Here is a 10,000-nt window from a genome sequence, read left to right on the forward strand (position 1 = left end):
AACAATCAAGAGAAGACTTCACAAGAGTGAATATAGAGGGTTCACCACAAGATGTAAACCATTGGTGAGCCACAAAAACAGGAAGACCAGATTAGAGTTTGCCAAACAACATCTAAAAAAGCCATCACAGTTCTGGAACAATATCCTATGGACAGATGAGACAACTTGTACCAGAGTGATGGGAAGAGAAGAGAAGAGTATGGAGAAGGAAAGGAACTGCTCATGATCCAAAACATACCACCTCATCAGTGAAGCATGGTGGTGGTAGTGTCATGGCGTGGGCATGTATGGCTGCCAATGGAACTGCCGTGTTTTGGGCAATATTATATGCTCATATTCAGTCAAATGCTTCAGAACTCATCGGACGGCGCTTCACAGTGCAGATGGACAATGACCCGAAGCATACTGCAAAAGCTACCAAAGAGTTTTTTAAGGCTAAAAGTGGAATGTTATGCAATGGCCAAGTCAATCCCCTGACCTGAATCCGATTGAGCATGCATTTCACTTGATGAAGACAAAAAACTCAAGGGAAAATGCCCCAAGAACAAGCAGGAACTGAAAACATTTGCAGTAGAGGCCTGGCAGAGCATCACCAGGGATGAAACCCAGCGTCTGGTGATGTCTATGCGTTCCAGACTTCAGGCTGTAATTGCCTGCAAAGGATTTGCAACAAAGTATTAAAAAGTGAAAGTTAGATTTAGGATTGTTTAGTTTGTCCCATTACTTTTGGTCCCTTAAAAAGTGGGAGGCACATATAGAAACCGTTGTAATTCCTACACCGTTCACCTGATTTGGATGTTATTACCCTCAAATTAAATCTGAAAGTCTGCAGTTAAATCACATCTTGTTTGTTTCATTTCAAAGCCAATGTGGTGGCGAATAGAGGACAAAATATGAAAATTCTGTCAATGTCCCAATATTTATGCACCCGACTGTATATATACACAGGGCTCTACAAGTCCCGGGGGCCAGGTCGCCATGGCTACCAGATTCTGCTGCCTGGCTACCAGATTTTGCAGTGAGGGAGGAAGCAGAGCCTCATCAGCTCCAGCAGGAGTTTCATGCCTATAGTATTGCGGTGTTCATATCATGCATATAGGGCATGCAGGAGTGCATGTGCTGAGTGTCGCCTGTGGTGACTGCTGTGCCTCTGTCCGTCCCGGCCTGCGCTGACTACTCCTCTCCATCCTGGCCTGCTCTGATCTCTGCTGTCTGTCCCAGTCTACGCTGATCCTCCTGTACGTCCCGGCTGTCTACTGTCTCCCATCTCTGGCTGCATAGAGCTCTCCGGTAGTAGGGTCTATGCGTGGCCAGGGATTGCGGAGCGGCTTCAGAGGGATAGTGGTGTGACCACGAGGGGAGGGGGTTTTGTTGTACTTTCTGGAACCATTATTTTATGTGAAATGTGGTCTGTTATTACTGGAGGGTGGGGGGAGGAGCAGGGGAGCTGTGCAGAGCAGTGAGGGGGCCTCCATATTACTGTATCCATTCAACTGTGACCATTTTGTGGACTAGTATAGTGTGTGTATAACAGTTGCATAACACACAGAGCTGTGCTCCGCACTCGCTCCTGTAATTTTTTTTTTTGGGGGGGGGGACATTGGTCTGGTTCCTACACTTTCATCCTGGCTCCTAGAGTTTAGAAAAATTTGTCAAGCTATAGTATATATATATATCTCTATATCTCTCTTTCTCTATATATATATATATATATATATATATATATATATATATATATATATATAGACACAAACCATGCATTCGGTCCCCGAAACCATGACATTGGACTCCAAAAACTTTAAATGATGACCTACATAATAATGAGCTCAACAAGATCACTTTGGAGGGATTTATCATCTACTATGCAGCAGACAGATCCCCTAAACACATTCTCCATATAGTGACTGTGTTGGCTGCAGCCTGTGTATTGCACACTGACAAGCCAGGGAAGCAAACAGAACAGTGTTGGATACAGACAAAGGGGGAGATGTAATAAAACTTGGAGAGAGATAAAATTGGAGTTAAATAGCACCAAGCAATCAGCTCCTAACTGTCACTTTACAGGAGTTAGGAGCTGATTGGTTGGTGCTATTTATCTCCAATTTTATCTCTCTCCAAGCTTTAGTAAATCTCCCCCTAAGTGCTGTACCGGTGACCATCCACCTGGGGGAATTACTTAGGACACTCCACCCAAAACTGAATTGTTCTTTAAACCCTCCCATGCCACCAGACTCCTCTATATTGCAGGATGGTAAAATAAGGCAATATCCTGTAAACAGTCCCCACCCCCCCCAGTATAAACTGTATTTCTCATCTCTTACAATAAAATCAGAATAAACTATCTATAAAAGAAAAAAAACTTCACACCTGACATTGCTCCACCAGAGGAGAAAGGCTGGGAGACTTGTAAAAAGACAAATACATAAAGTATGAATCATATGCAAAGGTTGCAAGATTATTGATTTTTAGAGCAACAAATATAAAGGATGGGGCAGGATATTGTGTCATCACACAGGTATGTACTCCGAAACCTAGAGAAAGGCAACATTGCTTTAATATGCTGTCATTTTTTATTTTTTGTTTATGTTGTTTTGTAATTTTTTAGTTTTTTTATATTATGTTTGGTCTAAAAGGGGCCTATCCATTATAAGACCTGAAAAACTGAACGACTAGCGTTTGGTCCTTCAGGTCGCCTAGGTGTGGTGCCCCAAACTGAACGGCGGTTCACTGAACTTCATTCAGTGCAGGAGACCGACCTCCTATCTGCAAACCTGACGATCGTTGTCAGGTAGCTGGGCATGTTCCACAGATAGTCGGCGTCAGCAAGGACCTAGCGTGTACGCGCATTGCTGGTCCTTGCCGGCTATTCATTATACCCCTTTTACACCAAAATCCCCGGATCTGACCCGGGATTTGGAACACGTTTCCGACCCAGATCAGACCCGGGGCAACCCCCTTTTACACTGCGGCGCTGACCCGGCTGCCCGGCGAAGGTGACCAGCGCTTTTTCCCCTCCCTCCCCCCTCCGCGACCTACTTAGCTTATCCTGCAGCGGTCCGGAGGCAGGGAGAGCAGGTGGGATGCGCTGCTTCGTGCCGCTCGGGCAGACGCTGCTTGCAGTGGCCACTTGGAGATGATGTCATCTCCAAGCGCCACTGAAGCCGGCCAATCAGGCGGCATGCGGCGCGACCAGGGTCATCGTGAGCCGGGCCGCACCGTTTACATTGCAGGGTGATACGGGAGCAACCCGCGCTCAACCCTGCAATGGAGCAAAGTCGCATCCCTGGGTCTCTGGACTCGGGTTGATCCGTTCACACCGACTAAATTCCCGGGATTATGCGCGCTCATGTGCATCAACCCGAGATATTTCAGTCGGTGTAAAAGGGGTATTAGACGACTTTCTGAACGTTCCGACCAAAACCTCCTGGTTTTGGTCGCACCGTTCAGAAAGTCGTCTAATGGATAGGTCCCTTACGACAAGTGGATCCTGCTGACACTCCTACTGCCAATAGTTTATTTGAGGTCACGTATATTTGTTCATATAGTAAACCTTAGTGATATTTAATTGCAATAGCTTTAGTAATACTGCTTATTCCCAGGTTACTAGGATTCCTACAGCTGGTGGCTTACTATCGTAGAAACAGATGTTGCAATTTGCTAACAATGTTGCCAAGATCTATTTTGTCTGCCACTTATGATATGGAGGGGAAACGTCCTATTCTGGTGGCCTGAGGTGATCTCCACTTTGCGCATATAGAATGTAAGTTTAGTTTTATGAATCACAATTCTCTTATAGTGTCTATATTATACGTACATGCTGTGTCCTCAGCATACACACTGTGTTTCAGTTACATACAGTAAGTGCGTAAAAATCCTATTTCCAGAGTTAAGGTGCCCACACACATAGCGATGTGCACACGATCAGGCGATGTGTGCGATGTGTACAATATCCCTTGAAACGCTCCCCGGCAGCTCTGCACCTGATCTGCACACAATTTGGTGTCCAACCTTCATACGATCTCTCCTGCATCCAGACTATCACAGTGCGTCGCCTCCTAGATTGTCAGATCTGCCCTACTGCACGGCAGATCTGACGATGCGATGTGCGACCAGCGGGGACGCGCATCGGCATCGTGATCATGTGTAGAAACTCACGATTTGCCCTTATTTTACACGATTCATCTGCGCGATTCGTCGAAATCGCCCAAATGGGATGAAAAATCGCTGTGTGGTTGGGCACCTTCACTGATATCACAGGTAATATTATGTTCAGCTGGAATATTGTGTATCTAGAGCTGTATATTTATTCTCACATTCCAAATGTAATATCTCTAAATGTAAATGAAGGTGAGTCCTACTTATTGTTAGCTCCGTTTACATTATACACATTGTTGCCGCTGTGTGTGTGTGTATTAGGGACTCAGACGTGTCATCTAAGCCCGTCCCGTGGTTATGTCTCATTATGGATATCACAGTAACGGCAAATTAGATACCCGGGGAAACTTCCGTGGTGTTCAGCAGAGTTGTGATTACTGCAATTAAATAGCAGATTATATCTAGTTTACCGTTACTGTGATTGCAATACTCAACAACTCTGCTACACAACATAGAGAACTACTACACGAGGAACATATCATAGTAGAGTACTGATATTTACAGTGCATCCGAAAAGTATTCACAGCGCTCCGCTTTTACCACATTTTGTTATGTTACAGCCTTATTCCAAAATGGAATAAATTCATTTTTGTCCTCAATATTCTACACACAATACCCCATACTGACAACGTGCAAAAAGTTTTTTTGAGATTTTTGCTAATTTAATACAAAAAAAAAAAAACCCAAGTAATCACATGTACATAAGTATTCACAGCCTTTGCTCAATACTTTGTTGATGCACCTTTGGCAGCAATAACAGCCTCAAGTCTTTTTGAATATGATGCCACAAGCTTGGCACACCTATCTTTGGGCAGTTTCGCCCATTCCTCTTTGCAGCACATCTCAAGCTCCATCGGCTGGATGGAAAGCGTCAGTGCACAGCCATTTTCATATCTCTCCAGAGATGTTCAATCGGATTCAAGTCTGGGCTCTGGCTGGGCCACTCAAGGACATTCACAGAGTTGTCCTGAAGCCACTCCTTTGATATCTTCGCTGTGTGCTTAGGGTCATTGTCCTGCTGAAAGATGAACAGTCGCCCCAGTCTGAGGTCAAGAGCGCTCTGGAGCAGGTTTTCATCCAGGAAGTCTCTGTACATTGCTGCATTCATCTTTCCCTCTATCCTGACTAGTCTCCCAGTTCGTGCCGCTGAAAAACATCCCCACAGCATGATGCTGCCACCACCGTGCTTCACTGTAGGGATGGTATTGGTCTGGTGATGAGCAGTGCTTGGTTTCCTCCAAAAATAACGCCTGGCATTCACGCCAAAGAGTTCAATCTTGTTTCTCTTGGCCTGAGAGTCCTTCAGGTGCAATTTGGCAAACTCCAGGCAGGCTGCCATGTGCTTTTTACTAAGGAGTGGCTTCTGTCTGGCCACTCTACCATACAGGCCTGATTGGTGGACTGCTGCAGAGATGTTTGTCCTTCTGGAAGGTTCTCGTCTCTCCACAGAATAATGCTGTAGCTTTGACAGAGTGACCATCGGGTTCTTGGTCACCTCCCTGACTAGGGCCCTTCTCCCCCAATCGCTCAGTTTAGACGGCCGGCCAACTCTAGGAAGAGTCCTGGTGGTTGCGAACTTCTTCCATTTACGGATGATGGAGGCCACTGTGCTCATTGGGACCTTCAAAAGCAACAGATCTTTTTCTGTACCCTTCCCCAGATTTGTGCCTTGAGACAATCCTGTCTCTGCGGTCTACAGACAATTCCTTGGACTTCATGCTTGGCTTGTGCTCTGACATCCACTGTCAAGTGTGGGACCTTATATAGACAGGTGTATGCCTTTCAAAATCATGTCCAAACAACTGAATTTACCACGGGTAGACTCCAATTAAGCTGCAGGAACATCTCAAGGATGATCAGTGGAAACAGGATGCACCTGAGCTCAATTTTGAGCTTCATGGCAAAGGCTGTGACTACTTATGTACATGTGATGGTGTTTTTCTAATTAAATTTGCAAAAATTAAAAATTAAAAAAAAAAAAAACACTTTTTACACGTCGTCATTATGGGGTATTGTGTGTAGAATTTTGAGGGCAAAAAATGAATTTATTCAATTTTGGAATAAGGCTGTAACATAACAAAATTTGGAAAAAGTGAAGCGCTGTGAATACTTTCCGGATGCACAGTAATTGCAATATTCGTAACTCTGCTACACATCATAGAGAACTGCTAGACGAGGACCATATCATAGTAGAGTGCTGCTATTTATTGGATGATGACACCTCAGGCATGTGGTAACGTATTTGTTGTATTACGTTTATTATTTAAATCGGCAGTACAGGGGTGTAACCACCTGTCTCTCATTTTCATGGTATTATAGATTGTTACTAATAGAGTACAGGTAGCATACAAATGATGAGTATCCAGATAGTAAATGCCTCTCATCATACCTAAGCCCGTCCCGTGATTACTTATATATATGTATTAATATGTCTCATAATTGATATCACAGTAACGGTAAATTAGATATAATCTGCTATTTAATTGCAGTAATCACAACTCTGCTGAACACCACGGAAGTTTCCCCGGGAATTATATCTAATTTGCCGTTACTGTGATATCCATAATGAGACATAACCACGGGACGGGCTTAGATGACACGTCTGAGTCACTAATACACACACACAGCGGCAACAATGTGTCTAATGTAAACGGAGCTAACAATAATTAGGACTCACCTTCATTTACATTTAGAGATATTACATTTGGAATGTGAGAATAAATATACAGCTCTAGATACACAATATTCCAGCTGCACATATTATTAAGATATCACTAAAGGCGCGTATCCACTGCACAAATAAAAATGAGCGATTGCATAATTACAACATCGTTATCGTTAATTAGTCGTGCAGTGAAAATGCCAGCAACGACCAGCGATGTGCGCTCCCACTGGTCGTCTGTATTTTTCATTGCCTGAACATGCAGGCTAACCTGTCAATATCGACATATCGTTCAGTGTCGGCACGTTATCCACTGCACAGTATGATGAACGATTGCACGATTAAGAATTTGTAATCGCACAGTCGTTCCATTCTCGTGTAGTGCATCTGCATCTTAACTCTGGAAATAGGATTTTTACACACTTGCTGGATGCAACAAACACAGGGCCTGATTCAGAGCCGGACGCTATTTGCAGACGCTCGTTCTAAAAAAGGGGCCGGATATTTAAATTGAGCGCACGCTCTTTGCGGTGTGTTGACGCCTCTATGTCTGAGTGAGCGTCCGAAAAATGCGCTCGCTAGTTTGTAAAGACGCCCCTTTGCCGTTTGCATCACACGTCATCTCCAGTATTTATTAGATTAATCGGGAACATCGAAAGGCATCTGAACTGCTCGCAGTGCTTGTGGTAGGATTTTCTTCCCGCTATCACTGCGAGCAGTTCAGGCTAAAAGACAACCAAGTGACGTGGTCGAAGACGCTCCTTTACTAATTATGCACTCCCATTAAACGCCGTTTTGACCGTTAGGCACGCCTGCGTTCGGATCTCCACTCCCCCGTTTTCAAGCACCTTCCCCTGTTACCACCCACAAACGGTACATTCTGTCAATCAAATTAGCAGCCCCTCGCTGTTTTACGAGCGCACGATTTCCGACCGCAATGACTGGTTTGCGCATGACGACCCATACGCATGCGCAATTGTGCGAACATCGCTCAGAGCATATGAGCGGCCCCTTACGAGCGGCTCTGAGTCAGGCCCACTGTGTGTATGCTGAGGACACAGCATGTACGTATAATATAGACACTATAAGAGAATTGTGATTCATAAAACTAAACTTACATTCTATATGCGCAAAGTGGAGATCACCTCAGGCCACCAGAATAGGACGTTTCCCCTCCATATCATAAGTGCCAGACAAAATAGATCTTTGCAACATTGTTAGCAAATTGCAACATCTGTTTCTACGATAGTAAGCCACCAGCTGTAGGAATCCTAGTAACCTGGGAATAAGCGGTATTACTAAAGCTATTGCAATTAAATATCACTAAGGTTTACTATATGAACGAATATACGTGACCTCAAATAAACTATTGCCAATAGGAGTGTCAGCAGGATCCACTTAGACCAAACATAATAAAATAAGATAAAAAATGACAGTATATTACTAAATGATCAGAATGATCTGGACAAACTTGATACCAATGAATGGTTAATAAGTAAACTAAATAAAACAACACTAATAAATAGAGACACAGTAGGATAATTTAATACAGGTTTATTCACCTCTTTTCTTATAGCACCTCTTATTAAAAAACCTATAGAGTATAAATAGATTAGAGTATTTCGCTGGTTCTACCCCTTATGGTCCTGAGTAGGTCATTTTGGGTTATGGTTTTTAGATAAAAGTTAATTTTTATACTCCATACGTACACTCTTATTAAACGGTTTTGTATCATATTTGAGATCAATCAATGTGCACCAAAGACAACACTTTTTCTTGCCTTTCAACCTGACGATATTGTCAGGTCCTGCAAGTACAGGGGGTGAGGGAGGGTGACGTCACTGAACGATATATCGATATATCGTTCAGTGTGGGTGCTCAATGTCGTTACGGACACTGAAGGGGACACACTACACGATATCGCTCATGGAGAGAATCGTGTAGTGGATATAAGCCTTTAGACCAGCGGCATTGCTGTAATTTGTAGTTTTATTTTATATTTGTATTTGCCTCACAAGCTCCAGGTTCTTTACTGGAGCTAATCCGTGGATACTGAAGAGCTGCAGTTATATATTCTTTCCTGGGTCACATACCATAAAACCAGAATACACGCCGACTTACTGACAAAGGGAGGAGCGAGGGGCGTCCGGTGACCTCCTAAACACCCTGCTCGCTCCGGCTGACAGAGTCTACTGCTGAGACAGGCAGTGTCTTGCCCACTGACAACCCAGGCAAGCAAATGGAACAGGGTTGGATACGGCCTAAATGCTGGACTGGGGATGATGTATCTGGGGGAATTACTACACAAAAACTAATTTGACCTTTAAGCTCTCCCGTGCCAGACACATCTATTTTCAGGGTGGTAAAACAAAGCAATATCCTGTCTGAGTAAACAGTTTGCAATCTGATTATTTTGAGTTGAACCAATTGATAGGCCATGTAATTACGCCATACAACCTACCTACCTGGGCGACACGAGTGGCACATGGGTTAACATTACTGCCTCACAGCCTTCAGTTCACTTCCTGTCCAAGGCATTATCTGCGTGTAGTTTGTATGTTTTCCCCGTGTTTGCGTGGGTTTCATCTAAATATGTGGTTTCCTCCCTCAATCAAAAAACATACAGGTTGGCTAGGTAGCATCTGACAAAAAATGTACCTGTGTGCGTCCATGGGCTGTGATAGGGAATGTAGAAGCCCCACTGGGGCAGGGACTGTGCAAGAGCGCTGAGTAATTGTGTATGTGTTAGATCAATAAATGATTAAATAACTTTTCTAATAGGTAAACATGGATACAAAGAAATAATGTAAACTTTTGATTTTACTGTACGTACACACAGACAAACGAGCTATAAAACAATATATAATACGTGAAAACTGTGCGAATATACTGAATTTAGGAGCCAGGGAGAAATGTATGGTGGTGGCAGAAGGGGCTTGTGTGTATAATATATATGTGTATATATTAGAATAGTCTATAAGCTGAAGGATTTGTTTTTTTTCCATCTTTTTCTGTTTAGCAAAGCTGCATTGATGATCAGGGTGATTGGGAACAGCGCATTTCACCGTCTAATGCAGGAAGAGTCTGAGGGACGCTCACAGCTCAGTGTGGATGCTCAGTGATGTTAACGACACCGTTCCCGGTACTGCAGGGCAAACACTAGACGATATCGCTCATGGAGCA

The 10,000-nt window shown here is 43.7% G+C and overlaps 1 protein-coding gene across 1 annotated transcript in view; it reads right to left on the minus strand.

The window, feature by feature from the left end:
* ZC3H18 (zinc finger CCCH-type containing 18) overlaps nt 1-10,000 on the minus strand; it is a 177,613-nt gene that overhangs the window by 99,980 nt on the left and 67,633 nt on the right. The window lies entirely within an intron of this gene.

Source organism: Taudactylus pleione, unplaced genomic scaffold (assembly GCF_031769625.1).
Source record: "Taudactylus pleione unplaced genomic scaffold, aTauple2 ptg000447l, whole genome shotgun sequence".
In the NCBI taxonomy this organism is placed as follows: Eukaryota; Metazoa; Chordata; class Amphibia; order Anura; family Myobatrachidae; genus Taudactylus; species Taudactylus pleione.